The sequence below is a fragment of the Cibotium barometz genome, chromosome 56, assembly GCF_041138505.1.
Source record: "Cibotium barometz isolate CiBa-2024 chromosome 56, ASM4113850v1, whole genome shotgun sequence".
Classification (NCBI taxonomy): domain Eukaryota; kingdom Viridiplantae; phylum Streptophyta; class Polypodiopsida; order Cyatheales; family Cibotiaceae; genus Cibotium; species Cibotium barometz.
In genome coordinates this window covers 34,022,674-34,045,033 of record NC_141101.1, presented here as the reverse complement: position 1 = coordinate 34,045,033, position 22,360 = coordinate 34,022,674, and positions in this window count along the sequence as shown.

The following is a 22,360-nucleotide window of genomic DNA, read 5'->3' as shown; positions in this document are numbered from 1 at the left end:
TCTCATCACATCCATTTTCTATTCATTCTCATCTATCTGATTCATATCACATCTATTTATAGAATGTAAGAGAATTTTTATTTTTGATATAAAGATTCTTTACACATCTATTTATGCACAAGAACAACTTCAGTGGGAAATAACACTTTTAAAAAAACCGTTTTATGCATCTATTTATGCATAAATTCAATTTTAAGGAGAATAACACTTTCGAAATAAAAATAAATCTTTTATGCATCAATTCAATTTTAATGAGAATAACTCTTTTGAAATAAAAATAAATTTCTTTATGCATCTTTCTATGCATAAAATAAAAATTGATGAGAATAACTCTTTTGAAATTAAAATAAATTTCTTTATGCATCTTTTTATATGCATAAAATCAAAATTGATGAGAACAACTCTTTTGAAATAAAAATAAATTTTTTATGCATCTTTCTATGCATAAAATCAAAATTGATGAGAATAACTCTTTTGAAATAAAAATAAATTTCTTTATGCATCTTTCTATGCATAAAATCAAAATTGATCAGAATAACTCTTTTGAAATAAAAATAAATTTCTTTAATGCATATTTCTATGCATAAAATGAAAATTGATGAGAATAACTCTTTTGAAATAAAAATAAATATCTTTATGCATCTTTCTATGCATAAAATCAAAATTGATGAGAATAACTCTTTTGAAACAAAAATAAATTTCTTTACGCATCTTTCTATGCATAAAATAAAAATTTGATGAAAGTAATGCTTTTATAATAAAAAGTTTCTTTTATACATAAATTCAATTTTAATGAAAGTAAGACTTTTATAATAAAAAAATTCTTTTATGCATCTATTTATGCATAAATTCAATTTTAATGAAAGTAACATCATCACAGGGACTCGTCCCATTCATCCTCATTGTGGTTTTGGTTAGTTTATTACATTTCAACCAAAATTCAGGAATCTTCATTTTTCAATTAGAATCCAAATCAACTCATCAATTCTCAACAAGAATTTAAAATCATATCAACCACATTCGAATTCATCGTCTGGATAGTATTAATGCTTATAATTTCAAGTCTTAGATTTACTTGTATATACTGTCAGTAAAGAGCAGCAATTATACTCTCGGTATATACGAGTAGTCACGGTCCTTGGAACTATAAGGTAAATACCATCTTGTCTAGGCTTTAAGCAAGTCAGGGATTCCATACAATTGCGGTACTTCCATCTGAAGACCCAATTACCAATTTACGAATTTCAGTTTGAATATCAAATTGTATGAATTTTATCACACAATTACAATCTTTTACTGCTTCTTCATATATTTTTGATATTTTTGGCTTCTCGGTTGATCCTCATTAGCCAATTCGCTCTGATACCAGCTGTGACGTCCCTATCCCCACTGCGAAACGAATTCAAGGATACTAGCAACGGAAGTAGCACTTCTTGCATGGGGCAGGGTCCCACACTCGGGGCCTCGCTCCCACGGATATCCAGAAAAGAGACTAATCCATCGGTTCTTCCAAAACCAAACCCGGAAAAACTTCCCTTGCCTGGAAAGCACGGGCGATTCCTCCAGGATAACTTTTCTCTAACATAGTGAAAAGCCTTAACTAACTGAACTGATCTGACCGAACCCGTAAGTCCCATAATTAGATCAGGGAAGAGATTGTACTTGGATCATAGAGACCAATGCCTTTTTCCTCATTGAGAGGCACAGCCGTTGATTCTTTTCCATAGAATAATTTTTGTCCGGGATTTACTTCATCTATCGAACCAGAACAGAATTGAGTCTCAATTTAGGGATCCATCAGTCCAGCCTAATTCCATCTAGTCCCATGGGTTAGCCAACCGCCCAACCACTATAGTGATGGGATCCAATTGAGAATTTGGTTAGGTTGTCCCGGGTACCAGGGAAAAGAGTTCCCAGGCCCCCTAGCCGGATATTCATACAAACTTAAAATTAGTCACACCACTTACACACCCAATATGAAATTGCTTTTTTCACAGATTCAACAGTCTTTAAAACAATCATTTAATAAAACCATAGTGTGACTGATCATAATCCTCTAATTATTCAGTTGAATCCTTATTTCCAAACATTCCTTCATTGGTGTATCTATGGCATCATTGGCAACCAGAACGCTCACGCCCTGTCCACTCAGGGGCCTTTTCGATAGTTCCTAGCTCATAGTAACTGGCAAGTATTCACTTTAACAAAAATGAAGTCTCGGTTGAAGATCAGCAAGATCAACCAATAGATCTATATAAAGAGCCATGGACTCATCCATTGAGGACCAGCAAGGTCAATCAACCAGATCCATGCCCGAATTCAAAAAACAACTCTTACTCCTTGTTCCAATATCTTCCCCGACGTATGTGTGGGTATCGTCGGTGACCCAGAGCCGAGCACCGTATGGTTAGCACCCTCTAGGATCCTTTTCGCAGGTCACCTAGCACTTCACTCATGGGCCGCTTCCTTGGTCCCTCATCCACTGTACCGGAAGCTCACCATTTAAATTAAACCGAGGCTGGTCAAGACCTTGGTTGACCTTGCTACGTGAGACGTCCTTCGTTGACTCTCCGTCGAAGTTGCAACTTTAACAGATAGGTCTCCACAACGTCATTCACAAGACGTTCAAAATGCTTCCCCAGCATTCTTGACATAAAACACTCATTTAAAAACAGATTTCACATGCAAATACAGTTCCAACAATATTTCAATCTTTTCTCATCACTCCACATCCTTTCACATTAGTTCCCATCTTTTCTCATCTTCCCACAATTTTTTTCCATCAATCCCTATCACATCACATCATTCCCACATCAAATCACATCCAATCACATCATCCCCACATCAAATCACATCCAATCGCATCATTCCCACATCAAATCACATCTAATCGCATCATTCTTACATCAAATCACATCCAATTGCATCATCCATATCATCCATACATCCATCCACATCAATCCACATTGTCCACACATCCTTCCACATCTTTCATATATCCATCCACATCAATCCACACGTCAATCCACATCATCCATACATCCATCCACATCAATCACATTACCCACACATCAATCCACATCATCCATACATCCATCCACATCAATCCACATTTTCCACACATCAATCCACATCATCCATGCATCCATCCACATCAATCCACATTATCCACACATCAACCCACATCAATCCACATTCATTTCATAAGTATTCCCATTCTCATCTAATCACATCTTTTTCTATCTCATCACTTATTTCCTCATTTATCCTCATCAGATCTCATCCACTTGCATATACCCATTCATCTCATCACTTCACATACATTAACATCTATCCAGTTTACATCGCATCTTATCACATCCATTTCACATCACATCTCATTCATTCACATTCCGATTCTCACATGCTAACACATTCGTTTATGTCCCTTATCATTCATTCACATCCCGATTCACATCACATCACATCACATCCATTCACATCCCGATTCACATCACATCACATCCATTCACATCCCTTATTATTCATTCACATCCCGATTCGCATGCTATCACATTCATTCACATCCTGATTCACATACTAACACATTCATTCACATCCTATATCGTTCATTCACATCCCGATTCACATGCTAACACATTCATTCACATCCTATATCATTCATTTAAATCCTCATTCACATGATATCACATCCATTCACATCCCTTATCATTCATTCACATCCTGATTCACATGCTATCACATTCATTCACATCCTATATCATTCATTTACATCCTAATTCACATGAGATCATATCTCATCTATTTATTCACATTTATGTGATTCACATCACATCTATTTACCTCTCATTCTCATCACATCCATTCTCTATTCATTCTCATCTATCTGATTCATATCACATCTTATCACATCTATTTATAGAATGTAAGAGCATAAGAACAACTTCAGTGGAAAATAACACTTTTATAAAATTCATTTATGCATCTATTTATGCATAAATTCAATTTTAAGGAGAATAACACTTTCAAAATAAAAATAAATCTTTTATGCATCTTTCTATGCATAAATTTAATTTTAATGAGAATAACTCTTTTGAAATAAAAATAAATTTCTTTATGCATCTTTCTATGCATAAAATCAAAATTGATGAGAGTAACTCTTTTGAAATAAAAATAAATTTCTTTATGCATCTTTCTATGCATAAAATCAAAATTGATGAGAGTAACTCTTTTGAAATAAAAAATAAATTTCTTTATGCATCTTTCTATGCATAAAATCAAAATTGATGAGAGTAACTCTTTTGAAATAAAAATAAATTTCTTTATGCATCTTTCTGTGTATAAAATCAAAATTTGCTGAAAGTAATGCTTTTATAATTAAAAAAAATCTTTTATACATAAATTCAATTTTAATGAAAGTAACACTTTTATAATTAAAAAAATTCTTTTATGCATCTATTTATGCATAAGTTTAATTTTAATGAAAGTAACACTTTTATAATAAAAAAAATTCTTTTATGCATCTATTTATGCATAAAAATCAATTTTGATGAAAGTAACACTTTTATAATCAAAATATTCCCAATATGCATCTTTCTATGCTGCATAGAAATTTATTCTAATAAAAATAACACTTTTATAATAAAAATATTTCTAATATGCATTTTTCTATGCATAGAATAAAAATAATACTTTTAGAATACACAAGCGGTGGGGATTACTTCACCAAATGTAAGAAAATTTTTCCATAACCTCCTTTGTATGACTTACCATTTTTTTATTTTTTCACTCTAAAATTTACTAGAAATTATCCAAGATGATTTAAATCATTCTAATCTAATCAATTTTCACTTTATTAAGAGTAAACAATATGAAAAGTTTAATTCCTTCAATTTGATTACACATCTAGGATAAAGAAAGGTTGAATTCAATAATGAGAGAAGGGGGAAAGCCTTTCTAGCAAGGCATAACATCCATTTTCATTTTAAAGAAAGCAAAAATCAGAAAACCATAAAATAGAATAAGAAAAAGTAGAATTTCTAACTTACTAGGAGTTTTGTGAGCTTTCCTTTGGCTTGATGGTTTGAGGGATCTACTCTTGTTTGTAACAAGAGTGGCCACCAATTCTTTTGAAGAGGAAATGGTCAAAAACAAATGAATTATCAATGAATTCACTGTTTTTTGGCTCTGGGGAGGAGGAGTAGAGTAACAGTGCATAAAACACTATTAACCATTTACAAAGGGGGAGGCTTCATTTATAGGAAAAAGTGAGCCTCTACCCGAGCAAACTGATTCTAGAATTTTTCAGATCAGTTTGGTCAATTTTTTACCATTTTTAGGTCAGTTTAGCTTACTTTTGGATCTAGTTTAAGCAGGAGAGAGGAGAGATAAAAATATCTCATTATTTGTGAGTTTAAAAATCAACCACACATGTGAAATAGGCACCTCCTTCATGAGGGGAATTCCCCACACTGAGGTGTCAAAATGCATCATTTCTTCTAAATATCTCTTCTTTTTTAACTAATAACCTTGTCCTTAGTCAACTCTTCATCTTATGTGAGAATTTACTCATTTTTGGGGATTTTCTTTTATTCTTCCATTTAATCCTCCCTACATTTGGATTAATCTAATTGGTCCATAGGAACCTTAATTTAAAAATTTTAGAAAATCTGGACCCTTAGGCTAAGGTCCTTTTTACCTGATTTCAATTTATTCTGATTGCACATTGGAAATTTCCTTTTGAATATCTGTTCAAGGGAAACCATTTTAGACACTAGGAGGATTTTTTAATCCAAAAATATCTCAATTTTAAATTACCTCGCTCTAGACATTTTCTCTCCCTAAGCCAAAACAGGGTAAAACACCATCTTTCTTTTATTTCAGAGAGGGGAATAATTATAAGATTAGAAGGGGAGGTTCTTACACCTGCACACCTCAAAAGCTAGAGGGAGGAATCTTACATTAAACTTTCTAGGATTAAGAAGGGCTGAATTGTAAAGAAGAGAAGGGGGTGGCCTTTCCATCAAGGCATAACATCAGATTTTAATTCAAACATTTACAAAGCATAAAATCTAAGAAAACCATACATTTATAGTTCACAATAAGTAAGAATTAAGCTTACATGGAACTTGTAAGCTTTCCTTTGGCTTGAGAGATTGAGAATTCTACTCTTGTTTGCAAAAACAAGAGTGGCCACCAGTTCTTTTGGAGAGGATTTAGTAAAAAACAATTGAATTATCAATTGATTTCAATGTATTTGACTCTGGGGAGGAGTAGAGTAACAGTGCATAAACACTATTAACCTTTTACAAAGGAGGAGGCTTCTTTTTATAGGAAAAAATGAGCCTCTAACCAAGCAAACTGATTCTAGAATTTTTCAGATCAGTTTGGTCAATTTTTGACCATTTTTGGGTCAGTTTAGCTCACTTTTTGGATCTAGTTGAAATAGAAGAGAGGAGAGATGAAAATATCTCATTATTTGTGAGTTTAAAACTCATCCACACATGTGAATTAGGTGCCTCCTTCATGAGGGGAATTCCCCACACTGAGGTGTCAGAAATGCATCATTTCCTCTAAATATCTCTTCTTTTTTAACTAATAAACCTTGTCCTTAGTCAACTCTTCATCTTATGTGAGTATTTACTCATTTTTGGGAGATTTTTCTTTTATTCTTCAATTTATCTCCTCCCTACATTTGGATTAATCTTATTGGTCCATAGGAACCTTAATCCAAAATTTTTAAAAAATGTGGACCCTCAGGGCTAAGGTCCTTTTTACCTATTTTCAATTTATTCCAATTGCACACTAGAAAGTTCTTTTTGAATTTCTATTTCAGGGAAAATCGTTTTAATAAGAAGGCATATTTTTCCATCCAAAGATATCTAGAAACTGAATTATCTCTCTCTCTATAACATTTTCTCTCTCTAGGCCAAAACAGATAGAAATAAGATCTGTTATTATTCTCTAAAAAGGGGATTGATTACAGGGGGAGAAACTGGACATCTTGAGGGGCTAGGGGAGGAATCTTACAAAAGCTCACAGCAGCATCCCTCCTCACCAAGGTACTCTACCATGCGGCTGGATGGGAGGAGCTAACATGGGCCGATGTAGTGCCTATATCTCTCCCTCCCCCCAATCCTCTCCCACCTCTCCACCGCGCACAAGTGCCATCACCTAGAACCCAAGCAGTAGGAGCAACTTCTAGCCAAATCTAGCCTGCGCCCAACCACAGAGGAGCTAGAAGCTGCTGAAGCCAACGCAAGGCCGCTGAGAGGAGGCGCAATGCCAAACATTTTATTCATTCACATCCATCTGATTCACATCACATCTATTCACCTCACATCTCATTGCCTCTATTTGCATCACATCCATCCATCCATTCATTCACATCTACCACTTGCAGGATCGTCTCCATACCCTCCTCATCACTTGTTGCAGGATCGTCTCCATACCCTCCTCATCACTCAGAAGTTGGCCCCTCTTCACACAGAAATACTGGGAAACCCTTCGCTGGGCACGCATTGGAAGTTTCAGAGATAACGAGAAGCCTACTTTGAGAGAGTACACGCATCACATGGGGAAGTGATAGACTTCGCCCAAGGGTTCTCACACATGGCCCGTGAGCTCATCACTCAGATGACGAATTGCATCTATAGGCAGCAGGAGATAGCTATAGCTGCACAACAACAGATGTTGCTCGCAAAGGCACAAGAGATGCAAAATGCGGACAAAGAGTCGCAAAAATTGAAGAGGCCCTCAACCAACTACCTGCACAATGTGCCTGAAAGAATGGCGCTAGGGCCATTCTTACCACGTTATACTTGCAAGAATGGCCCTATTTCCATTCAATCTTGATATTTTATACATGCACATGTAGAGAATGGCACTAAAACCATTCTATTATACACCAACATTTGGTATGAGAGAGTGGAGATTGGCCCTAAGTCCATTCTTGCAAGCACAATGTGTTTTAGAATGGCCCTAGGGCCATTCTTGTTAAAAACCATCCTAAGGAGGATCAAACACTAGCTCCATTGCATAGTTGAATAGAAATGAAGAAGATGAAGTTAAGCTACTAATCAAGAAGTAATTAGCATAATGATGAGCATAATGACAACATAAGTGAGGGGCAAATATGTGTTGATTTCAATAGATGAGAGCCTCTTTATATAGGCTGAAGTACATGAGGATTAAGCTCAAGATTAGGTGTTAATCATCATCTAAATCATCTCCACCTTCCCTCCTAGATTCAAGCACCTAAAAGTGACCACCAACCCTAGAATCTTGCTAATCACACCAATGCTACCTAATCAAGGGATCACGACCCCTTTGGTTGATGTTGAGCTCCTAAATGACTCTTTTACATCATGGTAAGATTGCATAATAACCTTTGTATCCATTTGCCCATAATCTATGACTTTAGTGCATAGTGCTAGTTACAAGGTATGTGCCCTACACATCATTTTAGTGAAGGTGTTTGCCATATTTTTAACACCCCTCCTCAAACACTGAATCCACTCAATGATGCAGTTGGTCATGCTGACTCTCATGAGCCTAATTAACCACCCAATGCTCAGTGATAGCATGCATGAGCGTGGTCTGACTAGCAATGCCATACATAGGTTATGCCAATGTGAACTCAGAGGCTTTAGTCATGCGTACAAAAGAGGTATGGGATGACTTTAGAAGAGTGTGACAAGACGTGGCTACATGTATGAGTGAAGAGGACACCCATGTGTATAGGGCATGCCCTTGCTTTTAGCACTTTAGAATAAATGATTTGATCTAATCATAGATAGGGCCTCATGATGGTGGCCCTTGTCTTCATCTTTTTCTTCTTCTTGGTCTTCTTCCTGCTGCACTTCTTCCATGATGTAGACTCGTTGCATCTTCTTCTTGGCAAAACAATTCTTCTCTACATGACCAGGTTTGTGACAAAAGTCACAAATGAGATTGTTGTTGTTGTAGCCCTTGTTGTAGTTGCCTTTGTTGTAGCCCTTGTTGTAGTTGCCTTTGTTCTTGCCATACCTACTAGATCCTGCATAATAAGCATTTTCAGTAGACAAGGTTGATGACGATGGAGACTCCATTTGCTTGGTCTTTAGTTTTCTCTCCTCCTCAAGAAGAGATGCTTCAATGTCCACAAGCTTTGATATTGGCATATTGGTCAAGGTTGTGACCACATGGTCATATTCTTCAGGTAAAGATTTAAGTAATACACCAATGGAGACATCTTCATCCATCTTAAGACCTATTCCTGCAAGTTGTGTTAATAGGCCTTTCATGTAGTTCAAATGTGAGGCTAGGGATGTGCCAGACTTCATTTCTAGCTTAAAAAATTCAATGAGCAAACCAAACTTTGAACTTTTAGATCGAGCCCCAAATAGAGTTGTGAGTTGGTCCCAAACTTCCTTGGAAGTTTCGCATCCATCCACATGATGAATGTAAGTGTCATCAAGCTCCAATGTGATGATGGCACGAGCTTTGTCATCTCTTACTTCCCAACAAGGAACATCAGCAAGAGTCCTTGGCTTCTTCTCATTCCCATTTACTATGTTGAAGAGCCCCTTCTTCATGAGCATTAACTTGATGCGGGTTTGCCATGTGTGAAAACCATGACCTTTAAAGCGCATTGATGGAGAATCCTTGGTAGCCATTATGATATGGAATGAAGGGGGTCTTACCTCTGATGATTGAGGCAGTGTCTACCCTTTTACAAGAGAGATTAAGACCAAGGAATAGTGCTAAATCAAGTTATTTAGCATATGCTTTCCAAAAGATAAAAACAGAAAATATATTGATTTGTGGGAAGCAAGGGAGACACCTAATCAAGGGACAAATTAAGTGTGAAGTAATAAGGGGATGTAGCAAGTCCCTAATGACATGTATGAACCACTTATTGCACCAAATGATAAGGATTAGGATAGATTAATCATTGATTAGTGGAGTTGAATATTCTGCTCACTATGCAAAGAAATGAGCTCACTTGGAGTCAATATTTGAAGGAGTTGCACAAAGAATGAGCTAAAAATCTTCAAGGGCATTGAATAGGAGTATGTCTAGATGATTTTAGAGCCCACAAACACTTGCTTAAGCAACTTAATCAATGAGTAATCTCAAATTTACCAAAGTACCTTTTCTGGCTATGGCAGTTCTGGACAGCACCCTGGTTTTTTGCTTGGTGTGTGAAGCACACTCAATCATTTGCAAAACCCTCTTAGGAGGAGTAAGTTTAGGTTCCAATGAAGCCACACCTCAGAGGAATTAGACCAATTTGATGTGTGTGAGCTGCAGCAATACTTTTGGTGGTCGCCTATCAAAAACGTGCCTGTTTTGGGGAAAACGAAGTTGCCGGCGACGTGGAGCTATGAATGGTGCAATTGAGGTGCCATGCCCCTTAGCAATATTGCTGGTGAAGTGCCCACAGAAGGATTTTGGCAATGGCTACGTGGTTTGTGAGCACCAAGGCCTCCACTCAGCTGCTATTCTAGATCCTATTTTCTAGGAAACCCATAAAAGCTAATGAAACCCTAATTCTCACTAATCTCTTGCTAAGCAAATAAGATTGGGCTTGATTCTAGATGAATGGGCTAGTACTAGCTCTGATACCATGTTAAAAACCATCCTAAGGAGGATCAAACACTAGCTCCATTGCATAGTTGAATAGAAATGAAGAAGATGAAGTTAAGCTACTAATCAAGAAGTAATTAGCATAATGATGAGCATAATGACAACATAAGTGAGGGGCAAATATGTGTTGATTTCAATAGATGAGAGCCTCTTTATATAGGCTGAAGTACATGAGGATTAAGCTCAAGATTAGGTGTTAATCATCATCTAAATCATCTCCACCTTCCCTCCTAGATTCAAGCACCTAAAAGTGACCACCAACCCTAGAATCTTGCTAATCACACCAATGCTACCTAATCAAGGGATCACGACCCCTTTGGCTGATGTTGAGCTCCTAAATGACTCTTTTACATCATGGTAAGATTGCATAATAACCTTTGTATCCATTTGCCCATAATCTATGACTTTAGTGCATAGTGCTAGTTACAAGGTATGTGCCCTACACATCATTTTAGTGAAGGTGTTTGCCATATTTTTAACAATTCTCTACCCTCTTGTGCCAACCAATTGGTGAATTTTAGAATGATCGTAGGGCCATTCTTGCAAGAACAATGTACTTTAGAATGGTTCTAGGGCCATTCTACCCTACACAATGTGCTCAAAAGATTGGCCCTATGGCCATAGAATGGCCCTAGGTCTATTATTTCAAGCACATTGTGCATGGTAGAGTGGCCTTAGGGCCATTCTAAAGCACATTGTGCTTTCAAGAATGGCCCTAGGGCCATTCTCTAGTCTCTTGTGTCAACCGTTGGTGAATTTTAGAATGGTCTTAGGGCTAATCTCTACATGTGGATGCATAACATCAATATTTTGAATATTAGAATGACGTCAGGGCCATTCTTATAAGCATAATGTGCTATAGAATGACTGTTAACCTAAACATACTACCTTGCATAAGAGAGGGAAAGAAGAAGAGAAAGAAACTATGGAAGGGTCAATTCGGACAATAGCACTTAACCAACCCTAATGAGGGTTAACTCCCCTATGTCAGGCCACTAGGGGCTCACTCTACCACCACTTGTGTCACCCAAGTGGAGATTCACAAGCTAGGTGAAGAGCAAAGAAAAAGGGAGCTATGGAAAGCTCTACCTTCACTCAATGCCAAAATGCATGCAAGAGGGATCTTGATGCAAAGACAAGAGAAGGGAGAGGAGAAGAGAAACTAGAGATGAACACCATCCCTACCATGCATACACAACAATCAAGCAAGCAAGCATATACAACACAAGCATGCAACCACAAGCTCAAGAGAGTGAGAGAGAGAGAGAGAGAGAGAGAGAGAGAGAGAGAGAGAGAGAGAGAGATCAAGACTCAATTGAGACAAATAGGATTGTCCTTTTTCATATTCCATAAAATGTCTTATATACATGAGCTCACTTTTTACAATGGCCAGCTGCCCATTTACAATTGGAGGCCCAAAACTGGCTTTCTGGCTCTATGCACATCTAGCTCATTCCTACGACAACATTACACAAGCCATAAGCTCTGTCATCCCATATCTCTTTTATCAATAAGCGCTTTGCACAGTTACAAGAGGATAAGAAGAAGCGCGACTGTGTCGGCCCCTTGTTGATGTTAAAGGCCAAGCCTTGAGTGCCTTTGTGGTAATGGATGGCTCCAATCTAGGAAGGTCTCCAATAGTGTCATGATCAAACTGAAGAATCTGATTATGGCAACCACAGTGGGATCTGGCACTTGATTGTATCTATCGTGATGAACTCATGTAGGTGCTTGAGCATGCTCGCTTTAGTGCATGGGTTCTATGGCATCGGAGGAGCGAACCATCGGAGGATTATGGCAACCACAGTGGGATCTGGCACTTGATTGTATCTGCCATGATGAACTCATGTAGGTGCTTGAGCATGCTAGCTTCAACGCATGGGTTCTATGGCATCGAACGAGCAAACCATGGAAAATTATAGGGGAGTTTGGGGTTCTTGGCTTACTCCTCATGAAAAAGATTCCATGCCCATCGGTGGGGGACAGATCGGTAGATTCTCGGGGTTGATTCAGAGTTGGCATGTTGCCCTATAGTATTGGTCCCAAATGTAAGGCATAAGAAGGAATGGTTGCCGCCCACGAGGCTGTGGGGGCTGCTCACCCATGAGATCAAACGTGATGGGATGAGCAGTGGTGCAGGTGGCCTGTGGTAGCCACCGCCGCATTGTCAAGGTGGGTGCTTACGCTTCTAGCCGTGATCCTTGGCATTGAGGTAGGGTTGCCAGGACGTGGAGGTACATGCGATTTGTGACTTTGGTGATGGGCACCGCCTGGATTTGTTGACCGAGCAGAATTCAGGTGGCTTGCTTGAACTTCGTGGGATTGAGTGGATCGTGCCAACTGAGGGGGTTTAGCGGAGGGTCGATCTCCTACTGCTCTCATGGTGGCGGCGGTGGGATTTCTCCTTCTTCCAAGGGTGGGGGGAGGGAATTTTGGGTGGGGTGGTGATGAGGGTGGAGGAGTGGCTGATGTTGAGGCGATGGTGGCAAGGCTTGCTGTAAATAATGGGAGAGGCCTAGCTGATATTGAGGGTAATTCGGTGAGGGCGTTGGGTAGGTGCGTAAGTTGAGGGTTAAGGTGGGAGGTGAGGGAGGTGGAGATGGGTGGGTGTAGAGGACTGTGAGGGGAAGAGAGTTAGTGTTGTGGTGTTGGGTGGGGGTTGGGGTGGTTGGGTGCTAGTGTTGGGGTGAGAGGAGCTGGGAGGAAGAGGTTGATGTGGGGGAGATGAGGGTGGTGGTTGTTGGGGGGGTTGGGAACCTGGTGCACCTCCTTTGCCATTGTCATTGGTGTTTTCATTGTCGTTGTCGTTGTGGTTGTCATTATCGTTGTTGTTGTCGTGGTCTTCCTCATCTGAGTAGTCGGGGTTGTGGGAGAGCAAAATGCTTTGGCCTCCGCAGTTCTTCATGGGTGAACTCCATGGGGAATGCCACGTGTGAGTCATCAAATTGCATGATGCATGTGGCCTGTATGACCTCTATCTAGAGTTTGCATCATCGGTAAAATATGAGGAGGCGTGCTGTGGAGTACGACAAGAGCTCATCATGTCAAAGGGATCTGTAGTAGGCAACATGTATAATCTCCCAGCCTATGCGGTGGAGGTAGCGGAGGGCATCGGCTATTCACTGGGGGTGGGTAGAAGTAAGGTCATGGCCCATCCAGGATGGAGAGGTCGATGGTGTCATTTTGGTCAATGGGCTGCCTAAAGCGGAGGAGATGGGACCAATTTAGGAGGTTAGCTTTTGTAGGCAGGGGATGGTTGGGAAGTCAAAGAAGATGGTTGGGTGGGTGAATGAAATCTAGCCCTAAAAGAAGAAGTATGCCAAGAGGGTGATGCTATGTAGTGGTAGCTTGGTGAGGATATATGAGCAGGTGGTGCGAGAGAAGTTCATTGAGGAATATATATTGTTCGAGTAGATTAAGGCAGACGGTTTGATAATGGAACTCAAGGAGTTGGTATGGGATCTAGGGAGGTATGGCGAGGAGAGGGAGCTCTGTGGGCGATGTCCATCAGCGTGTCGTCAACCTTTTTCTCAATCGTGATGGAGACAGGGCCTGATGGTGTGGGTGGTGGTTGGGCGGCTTGAGCTTCAGCAACTTCCAACTACGTTGCTTTTTGCAATGAAGAGCCTCCTCTGCAACCTTGTGGTAGCGCTGGAAGTCAAGGGTGGTTTGGTTGAGGGCCTCTTCAATTGTTGCGACTCTTTGTCTGCATTTTGCATCTCTTGTGCCTTTGCGAGCAACATCTGTTGCTATGCAGATATTGCTATCTCCTACTACTACTGCCTAAAGATGCAGTTTGTCATATGAGTGATGAGCTCACGGGCCATGTGTGAGAAACCTTGGGCAAAGTCTATCACTTCCCCATGTGATGCATGTACTCTCTCAAAGTAGGCTTCCCATTATCTCTCAAACTTCCAATGCATGCCCAGCAAAGGGTTTCCCAATATTTCTGTGTGAAAAGGCAGGAGAGATGAGGGGCCAACTTCTGAGTGATGAGGAGGGTATGGAGACGATCCCGCAAGTGGTGGGGTTTCATAGAGGTTCTGATCATAAAATGTTTGGCATTGTGCCTCCTCTCAGCGGCCTTGCATTGGGCTTCAGTAGCTTCTAGCTCCTCTATGGTTGGGCGCTGGCTAGATTTGGGTGGAAGTTGCTCCTGCTGCGTGGGTTCTAGGTGATGGCACTTGCGCGGTGGAGAGGTGGGAGAGGATTGGGGGGGGGGAGAGAGAGATATAGGCACTACATCTCGGCCCATGTTAGCTCCTCCCATCCAGCCTCGTGGTAGAGTACCTTGGTGAGGAGGGATCCTGCTGTGAGCTTTCCTTGGGGATTGGCACATATTGAGTGCAACTCCTTATGTAGGTACTCAGCCCAGTTGATGGGCATGCCCTGGTGGACCCTGGCCAATGTTGAGTGGCTGCATCTGTTAAAGCAATCTGTCCACCTAGTTGTGAGTAAAACTGAGAGGGCCTTGGCCGACATCACAAGCTCCTCTTAGATCATGTCGGCCCACTCTACTCATCCTTGGTGGTGCTACCCTGCAAGGTGTTGTGAGTTAAATGTGGAGTGTTGGTGAGGTGCACGTAAGGTTGGTCCATTCTGGTGAGCTAGAGGGCTTCCCAAACCATGCCGACACTCAGATGGACAGTGTGGACCTAGTTGTCATTATCCAACACTTGACTTGTGGCCTCATTAGCATCATATGTTTCTATAAAGTAGAGGCAGTTATAGAGGTCTAGGCCCCAAGTTTCCGAGGTTGGTAGCTCGTCGAGCCCAAGCTACTCCAGGTTGCGGGCTGCAATGGCTGGATCGGCAGCGACATTGGTAGCAGGGTCCAGTGTAGTATAAGAGCTTATAGCCTTTTAGGTACCCATTGTCAAGAGTGCTTTCCCTGTGTGCGGAGGTTAGAGTTGTTAGGAGGGTTAGTGTTATTAGTTTTGTGGGGGGGGGAGGGGGGGTCAGTAGTAGCGGTGGTGACTTTTGAGAGTTCAGTTTGGGCTGGCCAAGTGGGGGAGTTGAGAGGATATGTGAGGCAGTGGTGTGTCTAGAGTAGGGAGCGGCCTCTTTTTGAGCGGTATGGATCTGTGTGGATTGGAGGGTGGAATGATGGTGGTGAGGAAAGGAGTATCATCTTGGCATGAGGGAGCAGCAGCACAACAGGTTCTTCGTCCGTCATTAGGACTATTTGGTTTGCCTCTCTTTAGCCTCTTGTTGGCCTACTTGTTTTATTTCTTCTCGATCATTTTTTCTTTGTATTTTGTTGTGAATGGCCCTAAGGAGTAGCATTTTAATTTGCTACCATTGAAATTCCCGCCATCTCGACGTCGTCGAGTGTCTCTTTGTGCACTGCGCCTTGCGGGGCTATCTCAGTGTGACTAGGAAAGGTCCTAAGTCTTTGCACTTGAGTTTCTTTTTATGGGTTTTTGTGCTAAAGAGGAGGACCATGTCACCCTCATTCATTTTCTTGTCCTTCAACTGGTCATTGAACCATTATTTACGCCTCAATTTTTCTACAATCATGCTATATATAGCTAGGAGGCGTGTTTCGTTAACCTTTTCAAGCTTGAACAGGCGACAACCTAGGACATTCCCCGTGAGTTTTTCTTGTACACAACAATTCATAAACTCGGGACCAAGAACTCCATTGGCATAACCGCTTTAGTACCATAGGTCAAACTGAAGGAGGGTGTCGCATTGGTAGCCGCCTCGTAGGATATTCGATAGGCGCAGAGTGCTACCGGTAACTTTTGTTTCCAATCGTTGTAGCTGGCCTCAACCGTCTTGGTGAGAATGGCACATAGAACTTTGCATTAGAAATTTTTTGGACCCAAAAAGGGCCTCCTAAGGATTTCTAATTTTAAGGGATTATAGCTTAAAAAGTTGGGCTTAAGGGAGACAAAGGCTATGATGACTCCTATTTTTTACCTTGCCACATCACCTATACCCCCCTAGTTTTACTTTTTAAAGGGAATATTCTCATACTCTCTCTCTCATACTTTTGACTTTTCTCATACTTTTTGAATTTTTATCTTCACTCTCTACAAATTGAATCTTTCTTGTCAGTTTGAAATCTCCTTCCTCATTAACTCCCACCATATCTCCCTTCCACATCAACAAAACATAGGTAGGTCCCAAAAAATAAAAATTTTTAATTTTTAATTTTTTTACATTTTGAGGTGGAAAAAACACCACCCAACCAATATGTATGATGAAAATACTTTTTTCCCTCCAAAAAGCTTGTAATTCAAGGGTCACGTTAGAAGCCTGTTAGGAGCCAGTACATCCATAACTAACTATCAGGTCCCCACAACCCCATAAATATAACTAACTGTCAGGAACGTGTTGAAGACCAGCTGGCCAACCAACGAGATCCAATATCAAAATTTGATTCACAAAAATCATTCTTTTAAGTCCATCCAAATCTTCCTTGATGCACACATGGGTGTCCTAGCAACAACCGTAATCCCGTGCATCACCTGGTCACAGAACCCTCTAAGATCCTACTTAGGTATCCTAGCACTTCATTCAGGGATCGCTTCGTCGATCCTTGCCCATCGTACCGGAAGCGCACCATTTTAACCGTATCGAGGCTGGTCAAGACCTCGGTTGGCTTTGCCGCTGCCGCGAGTGACGTCCCTCGCTCTCCGCTAGCTGTTGCAAACGAACCTCCTCTTAGTAAAACACATGCCAAATGCTTCCTCCAGCATTCTGGCGTAAAACAATCCTTTAAATGAAAACAGGGGTTCTATGCTTATAAAAGTGTTACTTTCCTCAAAATTGATTTTTATGATAAAATGATGCATAAAAGAATTTTTTTAATTATAAAAATGTTACTTTCACCAATATTGATTTTTATGCATAAAAGAATTTTTTTAATTATAAAAGTGTTACTTTCATCAATATTGATTTTTATGCATAAAATGATGCATAAAAGAATTTTTTTTATTATAATAAAAAAATTATTTCCAATATGCATCTTTCTATACATAGAATTTTATTCTAATGAAAATCACACTTTTATAATAAAAAATATCCAATATGCATCTTTCTATGCATAGAATTTAAATCTAATGAAAAACACTCTTTTATAATTAAAAAATAACCAATATATATCTTTCTATGCATAGAATTTAAATCTAATGAAAATCACTCTTTTATAATAAAAAAATAACCAATGTGCATCTTTCTATGCATAGAATTTTATTCTAATGAAAATCACACTTTTATAATAATAATAAATATCCAATATGCATCTTTCTATGCATAGAATGAAAATAACACTTTTAGAATACACAAATGGTGGGGGATTACTCTTTTTGAATAATAAAAGATAAAACTTATTTCACAAAATTTAAGAAAATTTCACCATAACCTCCTTTGTATGGCTGACCATTTTTTAATTTTTTCTATCCTCAAGTTACTAAAAAATTATCCCAAATGGTTTAAAGCAGTCTAAACTAATCAAATTCCACTTTTAAAAGAGAAACAATATGAAAAGCTTAATTCTAACAATTTGATTACTTGAAGAAAGGTTCAATTTAAGAATAAAGAGAGGGGGAAAGCCTTTCCAACAAGGCATAACATCATTTTTTCATTTTAAAGAAAACAAAAATTAGAAAACCATTAAAAGGAATAAAGAAAAAGTAGGATTTCTAGCTTACTTGAATTTCCTTGAGCTTTCCTTTGGCTTTATAGTTTGAGGGATCTTTTCTTATTTGTAACAAGAGTGGCCACCAATTCTTCCGAAGAGGGAAAGGTCAAAAACTAATGAATTATCAATAAATTCACTGTTTTTGGCTTTGGGGTGGAGTAGAGTAACAGTGCATAAAACACTATTAAGCTTCTACAAAGGGGGAGGCTTTTATTTATAGGAAAAAGTGAGCTTCTAACCAAGCAAACTGATTCTAGAATTTTCCACATCAATTTGGTCAATTTTTGACCATTTTTAGGTCAGTTTAGCTTACTTTTTGGAACTAGACTTGAATTAGGAGAGAGGAGAGATGAAATATCTCAATATTTGAGAATTTAAAACTCCACCACACATGTGAAATAGGTTCCTCCTTCATGAGGGAGAATCCCCACTCTTGAGGTGTCAAAAATTTTTTTTTTAAGTATTTCCTGTGGTCCTTAGTCCACTCTTCATCTTATGTAAGTATTTACTCATTTTTGGGGGGATTTTCTTTATTTCTTCAATTTATCTCCTCCATACATTTAGATGAATCTGATTGGCCCCTCAGAACCTTAATTTAAAATTTCAAAAAATCTGGACCCTTATTAGGATAAGGCCTTTTGAACAGATTATAATTTATTTCTAATGCACCTTCTGAAAATCTTTTTGAACTTCTGTGTTAGGGGAATTTATTTTAATAAGATGAGATATTTTTCCATCCAAAAATATCTAAAATTTGAATAACCTCTCTCTAGAACATTTTCTCTCTCTAAGATAAAATAGGTAGAAACAAGATCTTTTATTATTTTGAAGAGGGAATTTATTACAAGGGAAGATACTGGAATTTATTACAAGGGAAGATACTGGACATCTTGAGGGACTGGGAGGAATCTTACATCTTTCATAGTCTCCAATTTTGGCACCACTTCTTTAGCACTGCATGGCTCCTCTCCCCACACTACTAGAAGAAGCTTCATGTGAAGTTGTTGAATAATGTTAAAATCTTTCATCAAATTGGTGACTCCACTTCTTTAGCATAGCATGGCTCAACTACATAGTAAGAAATTGACGTATATGAGTCAAGACCTATCCCACCATTAACATCTTTGATAGTCTCCAATTTTGGCACCAAAAAGGCTAAGAAGATGCGGTTCTACATAAACAAAAATAATATTTTTATCAAAAAATTTTCGCATTTATGCCTTTGTAAAATTTTATTGCAATATCTTTTGTGTCATTTTGTAAGTGATTGGCTCATTGACAGGTTCACAATTATGAAAAGCCAATACACATTTTAACATTTTCTCCTTTCTTTGGTACTTGCGGAGAAACCTTAGTCAACTAGGAAAAATAAAGCCTTAAAGTTGTAACCTTAAGGGATAAATACAAGTTCTATGTTTTTTGAAGCAATAAAAATATCAAGAAAAGGTGGTTTGGGTGGTTGGAGAAGTGCACAACTCATCAAACGGTTGTGTCTTCTTCTTTCTTCTTTCTCTTCGACTTTCTTGCTTTTCTCCAATCTATCTCTACCAAGCTTTCTTGTGTAATCATGTCTCCTTTTAGTGCTGGTGGAGAGGGTCAAGAATAAATTTAATATTTTATGCTTTGAATCAAGTAATTTCTTAGCCTTTGCACTTCATTTAATATATCTTTCATAAAATGTGTATGGCTTATTTAGTAGGTCTTTAAATTTGTAAAAGCCAATGCACATTTAAATTTATTCATTTCTTTGGTAGCGTGAGAGCCTTAGTCAACTAGGAAAATGAAGTCTCAAATGGAAACCTTAGTGTAAAGAAAGTTGTATAATTTTCAATTTAATAAAATATCAAGAAAAGGTAGTTTGGGTGGTTGGAGAAGTACACTACTCCTTTCTCATGAAAAGGGAGTTATGTCTTTCTTTTTTCCCCCTCTTCCACTTTCTTCTTTCTTGCATTACTTCTCTATCTTGTGCAAACATGTCTCCTTTTAGTGATGGGAGAGAGAGAACAAGACCAAGAAAAAACCATAGCTTAGTTATGTGTGTGTTGTTTGAGCATAATCTTGTGTGATAATCACATTCTTACTCTCCGTCTCGAATCTTAAATCTAAGCTTTCAGCATATACTTTGCTGGACTACAAGGAGGGTAATTCATTGGTGTGTTTACTGGGAGGAAGCAGGCTTTGGAAAGGTGTTCTCAAAGAAGAGGTATGGAGGATTTCCAATTTCAGATTTTATGAAGAATGTAGAAAGTTAAGCTTCGTGTGTAAGAAATGATTTCTTTCAAATCTATGAGAGGGGAGGTCTATTTAGTTGTTGATGAGGATGAGAAGGAAACATAAGAGAAGTAAGAGAAAATAGTGGGTTTGGCATACTGCTAGTGATGTATGTCTAATAGGCTCACTAGAGGGCATCGTGGAAGAGGATTTAGGGGAAGCACTAAGAACCAAAGAGAAGGGGAGAAGGCATGGTAACACGTGTGGTGTTCTTGGTGCGTGCCATATCCATGTACAACTATGCCTATTGTGCTAACGTGGTGATGTGCTGGTGTCCTTACGTGGGTGCCTACGTAGATCTTGAGCTCAAGCTCTCTAAAAAGTGAAATGAAAATGAAGTGAGAGAAGGAACTATTAATAGTTTTTTTTAGGGCAAAAAAAAACCTAACTAAACTTATTTTCTTAGCCTTATTACATCTAGATTTGTGCTGGTGCATGCACAACCAAACGCCTCCCTTGTCTCCTCATTCGTGCATGCCAACCACCATGCCTATGGGGAGCATTGGTCTGCAACCATTCAAGTCGAGCATGACTTTGTGCAGCCTTACGTGCTGCCTCTTGCGCAAGCTTTGATTGTTGGACCCTTCTAAAGGTTGTGCAATAAAACCAATTGAACATCTCTCGTAGATAGTTTGTACGTGTTCCTCTTGCAAAAGCTCCACCTCCATGTCTTGTATTTTTGAAATAAACCCCTCTTGCTTTATAATGTGATTTCTCCATCCCTTGGGTACTCCACATGTCGAGCGATCCATACTTGTTCATAAAATACACACCATGCGCATAAACTATGTGCTGTACACAAGACAATAGAATTTAATTAGAAAAAGTCCAAGTTAAAACACTAGTTTATTTTTTTATTGTACAACTTACCATATAGTGTGTTACTTTACTCTCTCCCCAAGCACCTAGCGATGAATTCTACGATATGTTATTGGAATGCTGCTCGTGCAGTTGTGCTACTTTGATTCATAATGCAAACCATGTTATTAAAATTTATCCAAAGCTATTTGCGGATATTTACAAGAGCTGGCATTGGACAATCTACATTTGTGGTGATTGCACACAGGTCTCTCCAAAGTCCCCAAGTCTTCTTTGAATTCTCTATGTTTGCTGGCTTCTCCAAAAATCTCCTTGCCTTTGCTTCAGTCATGGAGACCTTTTGAGCAACCTCGTATGACATACCAGAGGCCTGCTTATTCACTTCAATTTTTACGTTTCTGCCATGGCAGCCCAGAGAATTCAAAAGATGCTCTAATTTACCAAGGACTGCAACTTTCCTCTCTTGTGTAGGCATTGTGAATGCATAATCGATATGGCACTTAAGAAGCAATCGATCAAAGATTCTTATGAATGCATGAAGTGTGCAAAAGTGAATATTCTTTAGTGAAAAATTAATGATGGGGCTCCAATTTGAATTCCTGTTTGGTTCTCCTATCATATCAGGAGACATGACACCTTCCACCCATCTTGCATTTGGTTGTTCCTCATCTTCATTATCAGTTGACTCGATTGGATCTACTGCATCTTCCTGTTGCTTGTTCCCTTTGAGACCTTTCGGTTTTAATAGGTGCAGCCTCTCAACATTGGCTAGGGTCCACCAGAGCATGCCCATCAACTAGGCTAAGTACCTACATAAGGAGTTGCACTCAATATGTGCCAATCCCCAACAAGGAAAGCTGTGAGATCCCTGTCCCCACCGCGCAACAAATTCAGGGGTGCTAGCAGCAAAAGTAGCACTTCTTGTACGGGGCCGAGTCCCACACTCGGAGCCTCGCCCACGGATATCCGGACAAGAGACTAATCCATCGG